The sequence below is a fragment of the Misgurnus anguillicaudatus genome, chromosome 6 (assembly GCF_027580225.2).
Source record: "Misgurnus anguillicaudatus chromosome 6, ASM2758022v2, whole genome shotgun sequence".
Lineage (NCBI taxonomy): Eukaryota > Metazoa > Chordata > Actinopteri > Cypriniformes > Cobitidae > Misgurnus > Misgurnus anguillicaudatus.
Genome location: NC_073342.2, coordinates 10,431,311 through 10,451,024, shown reverse-complemented (window position 1 = coordinate 10,451,024; position 19,714 = coordinate 10,431,311). Strand labels below are relative to the sequence as shown.

The 19,714-nt window shown below is 37.4% G+C and overlaps 1 protein-coding gene across 2 annotated transcripts in view; it reads right to left on the bottom strand.

The window, feature by feature from the left end:
• lingo1a (leucine rich repeat and Ig domain containing 1a) overlaps window positions 1-18,774 on the bottom strand; it is a 142,698-nt gene extending 123,924 nt beyond the window's left edge. The window contains exons 1-2 of one of the 2 annotated variants that reach the window (XM_055192221.2): window positions 18,518-18,774; window positions 17,967-18,032 (exon numbers count right to left, since the gene is read on the bottom strand). The gene's annotated coding sequence lies outside the window, so the exon portion shown is untranslated. The remainder of the gene's footprint in view (window positions 1-17,966; window positions 18,033-18,517) is intronic. The other variant, XM_055192220.2, reaches the window with a different exon arrangement.
• Window positions 18,775-19,714: the final 940 nt, after the last annotated feature.

Sequence of the window (19,714 nt, the reverse complement as noted above, 5' to 3'; positions counted from 1 at the left end):
AAATATGCACTCTTTGGTACCAATATATCCCTTTGAGGTACTAATATGCACTCTTTGGTACCAATATGTCCCTTTGAGGTACTAATATGCACTCTTTGGTACCAATATGTCCCTCTGATATACTAATATGCACTCTTTGGTACTAATATGTCCCTCTGATATATTAATATGCACTCTTTGATACCAATATGTCCCTCTGAAGTACTAATATGCACTCTTTGGTACCAATATGTCCCTCTGAGGTACTAATATGCACTCTTTGGTACCAATATGTCCCTCTATATGAGGTACTAATATGCACTCTTTGGTACCAATATGTCCCTCTGAGGTACTAATATGCACGCTTTGGTATCAATATGTCCCATTGAGGTACTAATATGCACGCTTTGGTACTGAAATGTCCCTTTGAGGTACTACTATGCACGCTTTGACACCAAAATGTACTTCTGAGGTACTAATATGCAGTCTTTGGTACCAATATGTCCCTCTGAGGTACTAATATGCACATTTTGGTACCAACATGTCCCTCTCAGGAACTAATATGCACTCTTTGGTACCAATATGTCCCTCTGAGGTACAAATATGCACTCTTTGGTACCAATGTGTCCCTCTGAGGTACAAATATGCACTCTTTGGTACCAATATCTCCCTCTGAGGTACTAATATGCACTCTTTGGTACCAATATGTCCCTCTGAGGTACTAATGTGCACTCTTTGGTACCAATATGTCCCTCTGAGGTACTAATATGCACTCTTTGGTACCAATATTTCCCTCTGAGGTACTAAAATTCACGCTTTGGTACCAATAAGTCCCTCTGAGGTACTAATATGCACACTTTGGTACCAATATGTCCCTCTGAGGTACTAAAATGCATGCTTTGGTACCAATAAGTCCCTCTTTGGTACCAATATGTCCTTCTGAGGTAAAAAATATGCACTCTTTGGTACCAATATGTCCCTCTGAGGTACTAAAATTCACACTTTGGTACCAATAAGTCCCTCTTTGGTACTAATATGTCCCTCTGAGGTACTAATATGCACTCTTTGGTACCAATATGTCCCTCTAAGGTACTAAAATTCACGCTTTGGTACCAATAAGTCCCTCTTTGGTATTATTATGTCCCTCTGAGGTACTAATATGCACTCTTTGGTACCAATATTTCCATCTGAGGTACTAAAATTCACGCTTTGGTATCAATAAGTCCCTCTTTTGTACTAATATGTCCCTCTGAGGTACTAATATGCACGCTTTGGTACCAGTATCTCCCTCTGAGGTACTAATATGCACTCTTTGTTACCAATATGTCCCTCTGAAGTACTAATATGCACGCTTTGGTACCAATAAGTCCCTCTTAAGTACTAGTCTTTGGTACCAATATTTCCATATGAGGTACTAAAATTCACGCTTTGGTACCAATAAGTCCCTCTTTGGTACTAATATGTCCCTCTGAGGTACTAATATGCACTCTTTGTTACCAATATGTCCCTCTGAAGTACTAATATGCACGCTTTGGTACCAATAAGTCCCTCTTAAGTACTAATATGCACGCTTTGGTACCTATATGTTCCTCTGAGGTACTAATATGCCCGCTTTGGTATTGATATGCAGCTTTGTGGTACTAATATGTACTCTTTGTTGCCAACATGTATCTCTTAAGGTACTACTGTAAGCATGCTAATTTTTAAATAACTCATTACTTATTCACAAAGACGCAAAAACATTAAACCAAAACCTTAAGATTCCAATTAAAATCACAGATCAAGCCAATCCTGAAATACTCCTTTCAATTTCCTCTCATGTTTTACACCTTTTTTCTCCATCATCTCTGTTAAGCCTCAAATATCTCATAATGTACAACACCTGTTTGTTGAACCAAGCTGCAATGACATGAGGCGGCCGCCCGTTAATGACTTACTCCTCTGTTTACATGGTTCTGGCCCATTACCTCCAGAGATTCCCAAGATCGCCTTTATTATTGTGCAGAAATGCAAGAGTGACCTTTGTTTTTTTCCCAGAGAAGCTGTTGTCCAAGGTTTATGAGTCTGCATAAACGGGGAAACCTGAATGTAATTATTACAGTCACCTTTAGTCAGGCTCATTATGAAGTGAGACTAATTACCTCTGACTAAAAACCAAATCTGCACAGATATCTATGTTCATACACAGACGCTATGGATCATCACTGTTAAATTGTACCTGCACTTACATGTCCCGTCTACATTATATAAAGAGACATTTACAGTATAAGAGACTTTTTTCTAAATCCACTTTTAATTATTAGTCAAGGTTTCTTGCCAGTCATTTTATTTTTCCACGACTATTTTCACCCTCTGTCTAGACTTTTGCTGCTACTATAACTTTAAAGCTTTTATATATATTTATTGGATTTGTACTGTGTAAAGGCATAGTTCACACAATGAGGTCAAGATCTGGCCTGTTAGCTCCTGCTGGTAAATGTTGCAACTACATCATTCTCCTGTCAAAACTAATATTTCTCTGATAAAATAAAGTTTTACAGACAAAATATAAATCATGTATTTCATTACACAATAGCAGGTGTTGTACTACTGACAAATTCGTTTGGAGTGCTTTAAAAAGCACCAAATGGACTTACATGTTTCCCTGTCTGCTGTCTTTAATGTTGCAGGTCAGAATAATCACTAGTGAAGGGTTTAGGACTGGGCGTATCCCTGTGGTGCCAGCAGCCAATGAGCATTGCCGATATGTGCTTTCCTCTAGAGCAGTGTTTCCCAACCCTGGTCCTCGGGCACCCCCTTCCAGAAAGTTTTAGATGTCTCCTTATTTAACACACCTAATTTAACTCATCAGCTTGTTAGGGACACATGTTTACCATTTTAGAAGGAGGCTGATGAGTTAAATCAGGTGTTTTAAATAAGGAGACATCTAAAACTTTCTGGGAGGGGGTGCCCGAGGACCAGGATTGGGAAACACTGCTCTAGAGTGATTGATTGTGGCATTTACAGCTTACTAGTTAAATAAAACTGTGTCCAAACCTGAAAGCCCGAAGGTTATAAAAGGGTTCTTCATACAGATGCCATATACCATTGTGGTCTTTTTTTTACAAAATTATTTTAGCACATTGTTTAAACATTAGATAGTATTTTATGCATGTTTTGTGATGAGGTCATCGCGAGGTTATAAAGGATTTGTCACAGCTTACAGTAGTACGGATTTTGGAGTAATTTTAGAGTGTTCATTTTTGGAGATGTTAATTTACAAAATGACTGTCATGAACAGATGTCCTGGATTTAACCTGCGACAAGTTACTCTATTTAATTAACATCGAACTAAAAAATGCCTCTTGAATCACGAGCTCTGCAGTTATTAACCGTGTCACGCTGATGGTGGATTTTACCAGATGGAGTGTTTAGTTGAGACGCAGATCAGGCTGAGATTGTAACCCGAATAACTCATACTCAGCAGATAGTGTAACTCTCGGGTGCAGCAGCATTCAAAAGCACACAATCTGATGCAAAATGACAGTGTGCAGATAGTGATGCGGTACGCGGTTAAGTAAAACGCCCCAGAATACACCTATGCTCCTCAATGCCAAATCAGTGTGCATGGATGAATGCAAAATGAGAAACAGGCCATCCATCCAGCAAACAATTTTACTCAACTGTTTTGTCCAATTTTCTTACCATTTTCAATTCGGTTTAGGGTTAGATTTACATAAAATGACATCCCTACCCAAACCCAACTCTAACCCCAACGCCAGGCGACAATTGTTTAAAGTTTAGAAAATATAAAAGAATAAAATAGTATAAACCAATAGTTAAAGTGACATACTAACGCAAACACCAAATCTAACCCTAAACGGAAGCGACAATGGTTTGAAAATAGGAAAAAGCAGTTGAGTATCCAGTCCGTGAGAATGCTACGTAAAAAGACAGTCCGTAGCAGGGCCACGGAAAAATGCGGAGATCCGTGAGAATGCCACAGAAAAATTAGCAAAAAATGTTGTGACTATCCCACGGAACTTTGTGAGATCAGGTTGCTAATAGCCACCCAATCACAGCCAAGACGTCTAGGCTAAAACAAGACAAAATCTGTGAAGATTAAATTGATAGCCCCAAAATAAAAGAAATATTATAAATAAAATAAACCCTTGTAATCACTGTTGACTTTCCTGACATAATGGACTATCTGACAAGTAATTTTGACAAAAACGACACCTAACCAAATTCAAGTTTATTTGCCGTGCTGTGGTTGAATAGTGCAGATTAAGGGGTGGTATTATCCCCTTCTGACATCACAGGGGGAGCCAAATTTCAATTACCTATTTTTTCAAATGCTTGCAGAGAATGGTTTACCAAAACTAAGTTGCTAGGTTGATCTTTAACACATTTTCTAGATTGATAAAAGCACTGGGACCCAATTATATCACTTAAACATGGAAAAAGTCAGATTTTCATGATATGTCCCCTTTAAAATAGTATGTTGAATTGACTTGCAAAACCAAGTTGTTTTACAGTGCATTCCACACTTTAAAAACTCATTGTTGGAGTTACATTTTTAAGTTTAATCAGCTTGAATTTATGGTAGCACTTCATTTTACAGTACGTGTACTTACCTTGTGCATATATTGTAAATATCTTGTAAATGTGTGGTACTTACTTTTGAGTATCTACATGTACATGGTAATTAAATTGTATCATGTATTTACCAGTGGTACATAATTGGTAGTTATTATGTAACTCTAGATAAGTACTGGGTAATACCAGATACATAATTATAGTGTAGGTATACTGTAACTAACAAGAAACACTACTGTACTTACAAATTAATGTACAATATAAGTATTTAGTACCTACAGGCAAGTATGGGTTAATGACAGGTACTTATAGTGTACATATATGATAACTAATAACAAACACTATTGTACTTACAAATGAAGGTACAATATAAGTATTTAGTACTTACAGGCAAGGGTTGGTTAATGACAGGTACTTATAGTGAACATATATGATAACTAATAACAAACACTACTGTACTTACAAATTGTATGTAGATGGTAAGTACTACAGTAGTTTGGTAAAGTTGTCTTTGTCAGGCTATATGGTTCCATAAAGAACCTTTAACATCCACATAACCTTTCAGGTTATTTTAAAAGGTGACAGAGAATTTGTTATTTTAAGATCATTTGCCTTACAGTGTAAAAGGTTTTTAAGAGATCCAAATGGTTCTCTGCTGGCATCGCTGTGAAGTTCCCTTTCCGAACCTTTAATTTTTAATGGTGTAGGTAGATATTTTCCAAGAGTGCATTCTAAGCAAAATGATACCTTCATTACTACTAGATTACACTATAAATGCTTTCTATAAATGCTTCAATTACATCTGACATCCCAGATGGATATCAGTAGTGGTTGATCGATATGAGCTTCAAACGCCCGAAGCTGGGTGGCCAGTGTCTCATATAACAACATTATGCAAATTATTATATCAGTATAGGTATAATAATAATAAACCAAGCCATTGAACACCATTTTCATGGTCTGAAGAGAAAAGTCATACAATGTCAAGCAATGTGTAGATGATAGATAGATAATAACACAATTTAGAGTTTATAGCACATTATCTGAACCTAAATTGTACACTTTAAAAAAAGCTGGGTTATTTTCAGACCAGCACTGGGTCAAAAAGGTACGAACCCAGCCATTAGGTTAAATTAACTAAAAAAATTAGCGTTTTGGGTTGAAACAACCCAGCATAGGTTAAAACCCAAGAGGCTGGGTTCCAATGTAATAACCAATGTTTTAGAGTAAAGCAATTTTTTGATAGATATAAAACACTTAATTGAAAAAATCCACTTGGATTTCGGAGCTGATGGTGCATTTGCAAGTACTCCAATCTCACACCCTTCCCTCCTCCCTGTACTTTCCTGTCCTCTCATTACATACATGTACTATCTATCAAATAAAGGCAAAAATGCCAAAAAAAGAAAATCCACTTTTTTCTTAAAAATCCTGGGCATGACTCTGGATCTGGATGTCGACCATTTTACAATAGCCAAATGAATCAGCCTAAGTCTATTACTTACAGTATATGGAAAAGACACACCCCATACTGACTTTGCTGTTTTGAAAGACAACACAGCTATGTTTGTAACAGCCGTTGCAACGTGATAACCCGTCTGTCTAAAAATGCTGTCTAGTTAGGAAGCTTGCTAGGATTCAGAACGGTGTCTCGTGTTGTTAATGAGCTGAATCCAATCACCTCTCCGTGATTGCAGAGGGCTGAGGGTACGACAGGAAGACGTGGATGAGCATTTCTCTCTCGTACGAGAACCTCCACAACCATTTCATTACCAAACCACTTCAAAAGCAATCAGCTCTGACGGAAGAGATTTCAAAGGTGTGCTCAACCAAAGACACGCTCGCTTCTGTAGCACCTTCATGCAAAATGCCATCAAAACAACTTTTGAAAGATAAAAATACAACCGGAGGTGAAAAACAAAGGCTGGGTTTAGTTCTTACATGGCTCTTTACACCTCATACATAAGCAATAAGAACGCTAACCCATGGGTTTACAAACATACAGTGCGATATGATGAAAACTGAACACTCGGGATTAATTATAATGAGGGGAAAGTATGAACAGTGGGAAACATTAAATAAGATAACATGGGTGAAAAGACTGAATAAGCACTGTACTTACGGCCCAATCTCATGTTTTAATAAGAAATGTCAATACAGAAACAATTACTGCCTTTTTATAGGGCTTTACAAAAGTAAATAAGGTCATATTGGAATTTATGTTGACATAATCTATCACCCATTGTTTGTCTTGATAAGAAGTCATTAGTTTTGTTAACCCATTTGTTTGTCAATCATTATATGAGTGAGTATGTTCAGAACAATCACTTTCTTAAATGAAAAGAGTTTAATATAATTGACAAAGAGAATACAGATCATTAAATTAATAAAAAATAAGGTACTAAAAAGTTTGAAAGATAGATTTTATAGCTTTATGTGATTTTATGTGTTTGTTATAGTAGTAAAAAGTAATTGGCTATTAAATGCTTGTTTCAGATGACTTGTTGAATCAAATGACTTGTTTAAAATGGAAGCCGAGTCATCCAGGCACCATTTAGGGAGCGTGTGTGTTTATTTCACACTGCAAAAAAGAAAAAAATCCATAAAGATTAAAAATGCAATATGTAAAAGTCGTTATCAAACAGACGTTTAGACGAATCCGTTAAAACTTAAAATGCTCTATAACGTGTGCCAGGCCACTACGGCAATGTTACTTTGTAAAGAAACACTAAACGTCTGCGCACATACTGTATTCGTTTTCCTAACACAGAAAGGGGACATATCATGAAAATCTGACTTTTTTCATGTTTAAGCAACCCATTCTCACCAAAAAGCGTACAAATGACACGCAGTGTGATTATCGTGCAATACATACGCCAAATTCTGATTTTGCGTGCATATGATACGCCAGTCCTTCCCATTCACTTGTATGGCGAATCGTTTCGTGACATTTTGTTTATTGTTTTCTCATTTGTTTTCTGTTTTTTTGCCATTTTCTCTTGGGTTTAGGGTTAGAACAACTTTTTATTATATAAAAATGACATCCTAACCCAAACCCCAACTCTAACCCCAACTCCAAGTGACCATGGCTTAAATATAGATAAAAACATAGAGAAACCTGTATATTATATAACCTGCTTAAACAAATGTGAAATCTGGCCCTAAACCAAAGCGAAAATGGTTTAAAAGACAGAAAACAAATGAGAAAACAATAAATAAAACGTCACGAAACGATTCGCCATATAAGTGAATGGGAAGGACTGGCGTATCATATGCACGCAAAATCGGAATTTGGCGTATCTATTGCACGATAATCACACTGCGTGTCATTTATACGCATCTTGGTCAGAACGGGTAGGTTTAAGTGCTATAATTGTGTCCCCAGTGCTTCTATTAACTTACAAAATGTGATAAAGAACAATCCAGTAACTTAGTTTTGGTAAACCATCCTCTGCAAGCATGTAAAAATAGGTCATTGTAATTTGGCTCCCCTTGTGATGTCAGAAGGGGATAATACTGCCCCTTAATCTGCACTATCCGACCATGACACTGCCATTTAGTGCAGAGAGAGAGAAAATAATTTACAGCACAATTGAGTTTCAATTTTAAACATCCACCATTATGGTGATCAGTGTTTGCATTTCATCAGCTCATTTGCATTAGCTCATACACCAGAAAAATGGCAATTTTAACATGCTATAATAAATCATCATTGGGATATTTTGAGCTAAAATTTAACAAATGCACTCTGGAGACACCAAAGATTTATATACATCTTTAAAAAGTCTCATACAATGTCCCCTTTAACTTAATCTGTTAAGTTAAAGTAACATAAAAATATATGTCGAAATGACTTCATTTTTTACAGAGCAACTTTGTTTTGATGTACGATGAGGTAGGTTTAAGTGACCCTGAAATATAACAATATGACAAATTTTGTAATTGTCTTGTAGATGCATAAATACATTTAGCATCTTGATTGCCACAAAAACACAGTTCCATGGTCCCCATTTTTGTTATGGTTGTGAAGTACTCGCGCATGCCTTCAGAACAAAAACGCAATAGTCATGCACATCATTTTTGTTTACAAAGAAATAATTATGCTGTCATTTTGTACTTTAAAAGGCGCTCTAAGCGAATCCGTGTGACGTCACTTCTTGTTGACGTTCGAAGTGTTTTCAAACAAAACGAAGCGTAGCTAACTCCTCCTCTCCCCCTTTCCGTGCTTTCTGAAAGAGTCATGAACGTGCCCAACCCCCACTCCCAAATCCTTTTTGTCGTTTATTTGTTATGTTTCGTGGTGGTAGGTTTGACCACTTTGTTTTTGTTACACTTTGTGGAGGCTGGGCTGTCTACAGAGACCGCGTTTTTTACAGTGAGTTCAGAGGACAGGCAGGTTGCAGATAGTGGAGAGATGTTTACTGTATGAAACACAAAATGTTTTATGGCCCAAAACGGGTGAATTCGCTTAGAGCACCTTTAAAACACATTTACAAAAGTTTGTATCTTCAGGACTTAAAACATGTATGAAAAGTTTCCTGTTTCGGTTGGAAACGTTGTGGAGTAAACAACCCCTAAAAGTCGATCATCAACAGAATGTTGACACTGAAAATGAAATGAGGATAGATTACATGACACAATTTTACTAGGATGAATGTTTCCTTAAAAAATCAATACATTCGCCAATGCAGCAAGTAAAATCAATTTAATTTAAGATACCTTGCGTCCCAGTTAGCACCCAATCCATCATAAATAGGATTCAATCTTAAAATGAATATGTCTCGCATCAGTTTCATTTCAACAATGAAGATTGGGAGAACAGATCCATGCACACTCTAATGGCTGATATTACTCACAATAAATTGCAAGAGGGACTTTGCATTGATTAATTAAATTATATAATAGACATCACATAATAAATAAACAGTATGAGTGGGAAAAGACATAATGCAAGGAAATATGTGTTAATGTAAGAGCACCAATGGTCAGGGACACAGAGCTTTTCAAATCCGTGCGTTTCAGCAAGAGAGTGAAATCTGGAGCTACAAAAATGTACGGTATGTGTAAAATAATGTGTTTTTTAACCATTAACCACGCGAAAACATTGTATTATGCCAAATACACAAAATAACATTGTTTTTTAGCAATGAAATAGGTGCTGTTTAATGATATCAATATGCTTCTTGGCAACTACGGTCACAAAAATACAGATTATTTACAAAACTTTTGCAGCGCAGATATTTAGTGACTTATCCCGTCTGAACCATCCGGAACCTATTTTTTGACTAAACACAATGTTCCTTTGTCTCTTTAATAGCTTGTATTGTTACTGCTGTCATTACGGCATCTAAAATGAACAACAGCATTTGCTCATTCACACACCTATCGACCCAAAAAATCCCCTTGTTCATAGACACACAAACACACAACTCACACACTTCTCACCCCAATTTAGCTGCAAATTAAATGTCAGCGCCTGCTATGGAATTCTGATCAGGAAACACCGAGAAGAGAGCAATTTGTCTCTAAAGAAAGACAGCATGCTTTCCTTTGTCATTAAATGCGCTAAAGAACAGATGTAAGCGAGATGATTTTCATCTGCCGGGAGTTTGACGCTGATCGACTCAAAGCAGCACCGTTCAGAAGCATCAGATCTGGTCCGAGCACAGAACAGATCATTGAACATGACACAGGTGGATCTGGGAATATAAGGTCACGTTCCCCTTCCTTCGCTTTCTATCTCTTCTTAAGATCTCATAATCTGTCCTGATCTTCATGTCGGGTTTGAGGAAGAACAGGAATGATGGCCCGAAGCTTGACACGCATCAGATATCACAGGCAGAGACATCACTTCCCATACATGCTAAAAATAGATGATATACAGTATGATACGTGTGACATCTGCTGGTTCCTTTAGAATGATGTTGACGGGTTTAGGGTTGGGCGTTGAATTAGGGTACAGACAGTGGAAGACCGAAAGAGATTTTTAACCTTTCTGAGAATGCCCGTGGGGGGCAGACAGTGTTGAAGACTCCTGATTTAAATATTCAGATCATTATAAAAGACTCACACCGCCTCAGTAAACCCCCTGAAAAGACCTTCATGTATGAAAAATTAAAGTATGAAAATTACTAAAGTTTTTGCCATTTTTGAAGCAACAACAATATAGTGGTGGGCAAAGATTAATCGTGACAAAATAAAAGTGATTTTTTGCATAATATGTTTGTGTACTGTGTGTAATTATTATGTATATTTAACCACACACACACACACACACACATACATATATTCATTTCAGAATGTTTTAATATATATATATATATATATATATATATATATATATATATATATATATATATATATACATTTTTCTTAAATAAATACATGAATGTGTTTGTATTTATATATAAAGAATAATTTCACACAGCACACACTTATATATTATGCAAAAAATCTATTTAATTTTGTACGCCATTAATCACGGTTTATCTTTGCCCAGCACTAAAAAAAAACAATGTGTAAGATTCATCACAAAAAAACTGACTTTCTTACTTAGTATTTTTGTCTTTTTTTATCAGTACAAATATCTACACATTTTTAAAAATCAAGATATATTTTCTTTATAAGCAAAATGACCTAAGAAAATAGGTCTAAACAAAAAGATATCGTCGATGTCCGATGAAAACCACGTATGTCCATTTTGCAGATGTTTAGATTTTTCGACAGATTGAATGTCCAGGTTAATTTCCGTGTACAGTATGCTTCACATATCTAAATGGCCAATGAAAAGTTGTGAAATCATGTCATATGATTTTCACGTGTATCCATTTGGTGTCAAAGCTGTCAATCACGCTGCGTATCTCCCGCCCTGTGTAAGCATCTCACCGGTCTCATCGAAGTTTCATCGAAGCTCAGCACTGGATATAGCCAAATAAACATAGTCTGGTGAGACAATGACTTTCCTTCATCGAGGTAAACGTTTCCCCTCTGATGCCAGACGTATGTCTAGGAGTGACAAAATTACGGTAGGACTGTGCAAACAAAGTATCTGTCTAGCATTACCATGTCAGTGTATTGATTCATTGTCCCTTCATAGTTTGCAAGAGACATTTAATACATTTATAATTAATATTAAATAATCTAAGCGTATTTACTAAACTAAGACGTAGGCTATTTAATATTGATTGAAAGAATGCGTATCAACCACCGTTACTGTAAAATATGCACGTATTTAAACTCAAACGAAAAACAAAACATGATAGTTGCACGTGCGCACTAGATAGTTTCACGTGCGCACTCGATAGTTTCACGTGCACACTTGATAGTTTTACGTTCACACTCGATAGTTTCACGTGTGCACGTGAAACTAAACTATTTTATATTTGTCCCCTTAGCGGCTCCGTATATATACATGTAAATGTTTCTTAAATATATACATGAATGCGTTTGCATTTATATATAAAGAATAATTACACACAGCACACACTTATATGTATAAATCGCTTTTATTTTGTACGCTGTTAATCGCCATTAATCTTAAACAATGTGTAAAATTCACCACAAAAACTGACTTTCTTACTTAGTGTTTTTGTCTTTTTTATCAGTTCATATATTTACACATTTTTAAAATTAAGATATATTTTCTTTATGACCAAAATGTGTACCTAAAAAAGTGTAGTTTTTAGACAAAAAATAAAAAATAATTAAGTGAATTTGTGCTTAAAACAAGCAAAAAAAAAAAACAAAATTCCAATGGGGTAAGATTTTTTTATGACACCATGTAGTACTTTTATTTTTAAGAGTGTAGAAAGTACATTTGGAGAAAGCAGTGCTGTACATTAGCTTGGCTTTTGCAGCTGTCTTTTGAGGAAAAGAAACCGTGGCAGGCTTGTCAAAGGCACGGCCTGCGGCGACTTCAGCCACCCCAAATTTTAAACTATGATTGGCCAAGTAAGAGGCAAGATGGTAAAAAAAGTATTATTTTTTCAGCCGAGTCTGTTGTGAGCGATATCCTCCAGAGACAGCGGCTCTGCAGATTTCACTGGGTCATCCATGCTGCAGGTGTCCAGGGTTGGATTTTCTTTCTCGTTAAAGAGGTGACATTTCTTGTACACAAGGGTTTGGATTAAGACTTGTGTGCGAGAACATAAGGTACATGCTACAAGCAGAAGGTCGCGAGTGAGACGTTCTTGAAGGTTTCTAAACCATCTTCAACAATCATTTCCTAGCAGAAAAGCCCATTTCATGATCCACTGGGATTTCATATTTTCTCTGCCAATAAAAAGATTAGCTTTCCTTTAAAAAGCTGCCAGAAGCTGCAAGTCTTGTTTTCTGTGAAGTGCTGATGTTGTTTGCAACCTGAGTCCAATTGTGGCATAAATGGACACCAAGTTTAAAGTTAATTCATGCACTACCTACAGTAATACAATAGCATTCAACCTAATTTAATGATAAGCCCATGTACTGTATATATAAAATCGGATTTGTGCCAACCAATGCGAACTTTCAAGAAACAAACACTCAGAAAATGAATACAACAATTGCAAGAATTAAACATGATTTTTAAATAAATTGCATTATTTTTCAATCTTGAAAATAGTTTCTAACACATTAGAAATGTTAGAAATGTATTGCTGTTTGCCAAAAGACTTTTAACTAAGTAGTACATACCCAGTCTCACAAGGTTTTGTGATATAGTCACGTAATTTTTTGATTCTTTTGATTATATTTCTTATATTTCTTTTGATTTTCGTGTTTTTTCGTGATATTATCACAAATTTTCACATTTTTTTGTGATTGTATAACGAATTCCTGTTTTCGTGTGATTATCACTCGGTTACTTAACTGCTTTTTCATATTTCTGTCGCTTCGGTTTAGGGTTAGATTTGGTACTTGCATTAAAATGTCACTTTATTTATTGATTTATACTATTTTTTCAGATTTATTTCTTTATATGTCGCCTGGCGTTAGGGTTAGAGTTGGGTTTGGGTAGGGATGTCATTTTATGTAAATCTAACCCTAAAGCGAAGCGACAATAGTAAGAAAATAGTACAAAACAGTTGAGTAACCAATACGTGCTAATCACACGAAAACAGTTCTTCGTTATACGATCACAAAAAAAACGCGACAATTTGTGATAAAATCACGAAAAAAGAATGAAAAAATTACTTGACTATATAACGAAATTTCGTGACACTGGGCTTGTAGTCTTGAGTTGCAGAGTTTTTCACCATTCTGTGATTATTTGGGAGGGGCTTAAATCACCCCTAACACAATCACAAGCATCCATTCAGGTTGTAGCTGTTTTAAAGAGCACCTATTTCATTGCTAAAAAACAACATTATTTTGTGTATTTGGTATAATACAATGTGTTCGCATGGTTAATGGTTAAAAAACACATTATTTTCCACATAGCGTACACTTTTGTAACACCAGATTTCACTCTCTTCCTGAAACGTACGGTTTTGTAAAGTTCTGTGTCTCTGATTGGCCAGCTAATCTGTACGTTGTGATTGGCCTGAATATCTCTGACGTCAGCCGGAAATGTGACGCTCCTTACCATGTTTGAAAGATTCGCTCACAATGCAATGCTAACATGAGTTAACTTACAGGCTGTGACTCCACAGCGGGAGGAATTATGATAATGTTGGTCTTGTCTACATCACCAATCCCAGGAAGTAAACTGTTGCCTACAATCCGTGTGTTTGTTGTAGTCCAAGAAAAGAGATTTATGTTGGAGACATTTAATCTCTGACTTTACATGGACTTTTAAGCTCACTTTTACGCTCCATACCTGTACGTTTGCCATTCTGGCACAAACTTCTTGTGTGGGCGGGGCTTAACAGTGCCTTACTCTCATTGGCTAGTGAGATTTAGATTGACAGCTCCCTGATCAGGAAGTCTAGATTTCAGTGGTACAACAATTTTGATTCAGATATAAAAATGGTTGTATTGTTAAAAATACATATTCAACACAAAACCCATTTAAGCAGTACACATTCCTCTCGCAAAAAACTCATATTGCGGGGCTACATGCCCCCCTTGAATACATCTGCTGTTTATAGCTGTCCCACAAAGCCAAAGCTGCAACAAAACAGGACTTACATAATCAAAATATCCCACAAGGTCAATCCACCAAGCATCAGAGGTAGCAAATTAACCCAAAAACGGCCAAATGATTGAACGCATTAATTAGGTGGACCATCTGGTCTCCCAGTGCCCAAAACCCTTATAAAACCAGCAAGCTATAAAACCCACAAGAGCAGTTTAAGTCATCCTTTATATAACAGAGCACCAGCAAACCAAACTCATCTTGAAACTGTCAAGCTCTCGACACCATAAACTCTGGCGATCTCAGAAAGTGTTCAGGAAATGAGCTGCCAGTCTGTCCGTGTCTCTCTCTTCTTGTCCGAGTGTCATGAGGGTGAGACACGGAGGGACAGACTGATCAATCGCTAACGTATTCACCGGGCAAAAAAGAATCTGGATGTATTTCGCTAAACTGAATCTGACGGCTTGTGCTATTGAAAAGAGAATAATATGTCAAATAAATTAACTTCACAGCGGTAGACGTGATTAGGCAGAATATTAGCATTATCTCTGCCCATAATGAAAAACCACAATGGAGATTTCTTTATTATCTCAAATGTTTCTCCTCTTAGGTGGTACATGACGCCATATAATGTAGTACAAGAACCATTTCTGGCTGTATGGTTCCACCTTTAAAATCTGAAGAACCTTTTCTGTTTCACTAAACAGACAATGCAGACAATAAAAAGGTAGGAAAGAAATGGTTGTTTTAAGAACATTTGACTGAATGGCTCTTTGGGGAACAAAAAACGGTTCTTCTATGGCATCAGTGTGAAAAACAGCTTATTGCACCTTTATTTTTAAGAGTGTAGACAGTAAATCGAGACTTTTGCTTCCAATAATAAAACGGCACTAGTAATATTTTCAATGAAATGTCTTAAAATGTGCTCATTGCCATAGTCTGCAATAAAAAAACAGAGATTAACATACAGTACATACTCAAAACTGTCTTATGGTCTTTCAAAACTGAATTTATTCTCATTTTTGATATCCAGCCTATTAACTCTATGTTCTTACAATGTCAACAATTATCTCATTTGTCTCCATCTACAGTATTTGAATTTTAAGCTAAACATCTAAGATGAAGTTAATATACTCTTAAAAATAAAGGTGTTACAGAAGGTTCTTCACAGTGATGCCATATATAAAAAAACATTTTTGGCTCCCCAAAGAACCATTCAGTCTTAAAAGAACCACTTCTTACCTTTCATAGTCTAAAGCAGAGGTCTTCAACCTTTTTCAGGCCAAGGACACCTTAATGGTCAGAGAGGGGAAGCTGGCGCCCAAGTACATTTATCAAATTAAGACTGGATTCTTTGTTATGATGGTTAGATTATGTTAGCTCGACCAGATTTTGCAAAGTGAGAGAGATGTCCTCGGGGCAGCATATTGTGTTGACCCACGGACAACACTGTTGTAAACCAACCCCAAACCCCAACCTTAACCATAACTGAACCCTAGAATAAGAGGGAAATGACAAGTGAAAAAAACAATGGTCTAGAAGCAACTATACTGAAACATCCAGCATAAGCTGGAAGCTGGTTTTAGCTGGTTTAATGTGGCAGTAGCTGCTCTAAGCTGGTCCTCCCAGTCTTGCAAAGCTGGTCAAGCTGGTGTGTCAGCTGGTCTTTCAGCCTGACCAGCTAAGTCCAGCTAGATCAGCTTAAAAAGTGACCAAAACACAGCTAGACCAGCTTGCTACACCAGCAGTACCAGCAAAAACCAAGCTGGGAGACCAGCTAAAACCAGTTTATCCTAGTCTTAGCTGGATTTTCCAGTAGGGTAATCCTGGTTGTTAGGTTAAAGTTGAAACAAACTGTAAACTTATCTCTGAAATCTGATTGGGGCGGCACAGTGGCTCAATGGGTTGCACTGCTGCCATACATCAAGAAGGTTCAAGCCCCGGCTAGGTCAGGTGGTCGTTCGGTGTGGAGTTTGCATGTTCTTCCTGTGTCAGTGTGCGTTTACTCCCACAGGCCAAAAACATGCCCCTCCCCGACCTGTGTATGGATTAACTTATGTTGATCAACTTGTGTATGGATTAACTGATTCTCGGCATGAATATAGCTGTAGATGCTGGAATGGTGTGAAGAAGAAAGAAAGAAATCTGATTGGTTGATTGAAATGTTGTAATGTTAATGATGCCTTGAGGACATCAACCACTTGGCAAAATCAAGTTGTATATCATTTTGTATGGGAACCTTCATTTCAATCAAGTTTTTAATCATTTCTATTCTTGTTTGATTAAAAAAACATTTGGAGGACCCAGCAACACCACTACGGACCCCCATGAGGCCCTGGACCTCCTTGAATACCCAATGAATGACTTTTTTTCTCTACAAAGAAGATTTTGAGCAACAAAAAGTTTCTTTGGATGAAACCCACAGCCACACTGGTTCAGAGTCATGTAGCACCTTAATTTTTATTAGCGTACTTCAGGCTAGCATAACTGACATCTCCATTAAGTCTCTAGATCTATAAAAGTGCAAACCTGGAGGGGTTAAACGTCCCTTTGGTCACACAAAAATGAACGATGAGAAATGAGATTACTTTAATATCTCAACTGTTTTTCTTAGACGGCTGTGCGATTAAATGGATAGCAAATTTCATGCTTCTGAGATTTTCCTGACAAACAGACCTGGGCAATCATAGTGACAAATGAGTGATTAAATGGATATTTCAATGAAATGAAACTCCATTGCATACAGTAGAGCAACCTCTGAGCAAACACACTTCCTGAGCAAAAATAAAAGAAACTGACATTTCACAGATAACCTGTTTGTGTTCATGTGACCGTGTAGGTAATGGAAATGTGGGCACAGCGACGGGTCATTGTTCTATCACAGGAAGATGGGTGATAATCCCATGGCATTTTAAGAGCTCTGCGGTCAGCATGCGCTCATCTGAAACACAAAACCGTACCCAATAAAATCTCCATGTTTGGGGCAAGACCGTACAAAAGCGATGGTTTGGATGCATGCTAATAACTTGTGGGTATTGATCACCGGATGAACGAGGGATGTTAATGTTGGCTCAGCAATAAAAGCTCCATAGCTGCGGGCACCTGAAATGTTAAAGAGTGTTTCTTAACATCCCACTAGACATCATTTTAGCTTCATATCAGCAGGAGAGGAGTGGAAACTACCCCATCGACTTCATGGTGCCTAATCACATTTTACTTTTATTAGTTTTCAAGCGAACGGAGGTGAAATTAAGGTTCCTCTTCCGAAGTGACTTAATCGAATAAACATTGATGTTTGTGACTGTGAAGGCAGTCTCTAGCTCTCTCTTCATTGCTTCTGTAAACGTGTCAGCTGTACCTAGAATGTCTGCAAGCGAAAGCCATCCAACCCCTCCCTTCCTGCTCTTTAAACGATCTGCCCGTCCTGTGGAAACAGAAGATACCGATATCTTAACACACATACGCATATGCATACGTACGTACGTTTCTCTGAAGCTGCATCGGCTAAATATAGACCTTTTGCGGTTTGATCTCTGAAACATTAAGTGAACGATCTCTCACGAATACACGTCTCCAAAAAAGCGAGCTTCATTTAATCCCAGACCAGACCTCCATCGTGTGCCAGGATGGGTTACAGTTTCCCCGCACCTGCCCCAAAGCATTTCAGACAACAAAAGCATCATTTAAACAATTTTAATGTGTCGTGCATGCCATACTTTGGATGCATCCCAGACCAGAACACACACAGACACACGGCAAGGCTCCACACTGAGGGTTGGGACGGGTTCAATTCATGTGAAAGTGACATTCATCTAACTGTGACCTGTCTGATGGTATTTCTTGTTAACATAGCCATCTTTCTTACTGAAGTACCATTTAGCAGCACAGACGAATCAGAAGATCTCTTACCGGTTTGATAATGAAAGTAGATGTTATATCCAGATATTATATTATATCCAGAATGGTGATGCTCCAGCTAGGGCTCCTCGCACGACACCAAAAAACAGCAAAACCTTGATTAAGAGCTTTGAGACACATCCGAGATCCGCCTGCTTTCAGCCCGCACGAGCACACGGACACGCTTCGACCACACCGGCACACACACACAAGCAGAGGGTGTACCTACAGACAACGGAGAGGTAGAGTGTGTGCGAGAGAGAGAACGAGAGAGAGAGAGCGAGAGAGGAGGAGGGCATCAGAACAGCACAAGGTGGAGGGAACTGAGCGAGGGAGAGGGAGATGCAGCCAATCAAATTGGTCCTCTTCATTGTCATCACAGTAGCTATATTTTGGTAGAACAAACTGATTTATGGGAGAGAGAAAAATACAATTGATCTCAGTAATATCTCAATTGTTTCTTCAAGATGGCAATAGGATAAAATAGAGAGTGCACCAAAGTCTCAGATAGTGCCAGATTTTCTTTATAAGAATCTCAAATGAGAAATCTCACATTTATCAAGAATTCAGAGGGGATCTCGAAAATTTGTTGGTTTTGCTCAAAAGCTTTCAGAAAACCAAAGTCTGCAAAGTGATTCTTCACTTTCCATTAAATTTCACCAACATCAAATTAGTAATCCACAATAATTCTCTATGCTCCTACTGTATGCCTACAACTGACATGCGAGTCCATATTTATTGCTCTTATACATAGTCATAACAAAATGGAGCCTTTAAAGGGAGAGTTCACCCAAAAATGAAAATAATGTCATTAATGACTCACCCTCATGTCATTCCAAAGTCGTGAGACCTCCGTTCATCTTTGGAACACAGTTTAAGATGTTTTAGATTTAGTCAGAGAGTTTTCTGACCCACCATTGAAAATCTAGTAACGGTATACTGTCCATGGCCAGAAGTAGTCCATGTGAATCTAACTCAGTGGTTCTCAATCTTTTTCAGCGTGCGGCGCCCCTTTATGTACGGTGCATTCTTTCGCGGCCCCCCCCCCCAAAGAAAATGTATGACAATTTTGTTCTAAAACATAACATTTTACTTAGACAAAAAATATTAAAGTATACAAAGTAGTGCTGTTGGTTAGTAGCCTTATTTTTTTAGGTTTCATTACACAAATTTATTTAAAATGTATGTATTTTATAAAATGTCATAAAA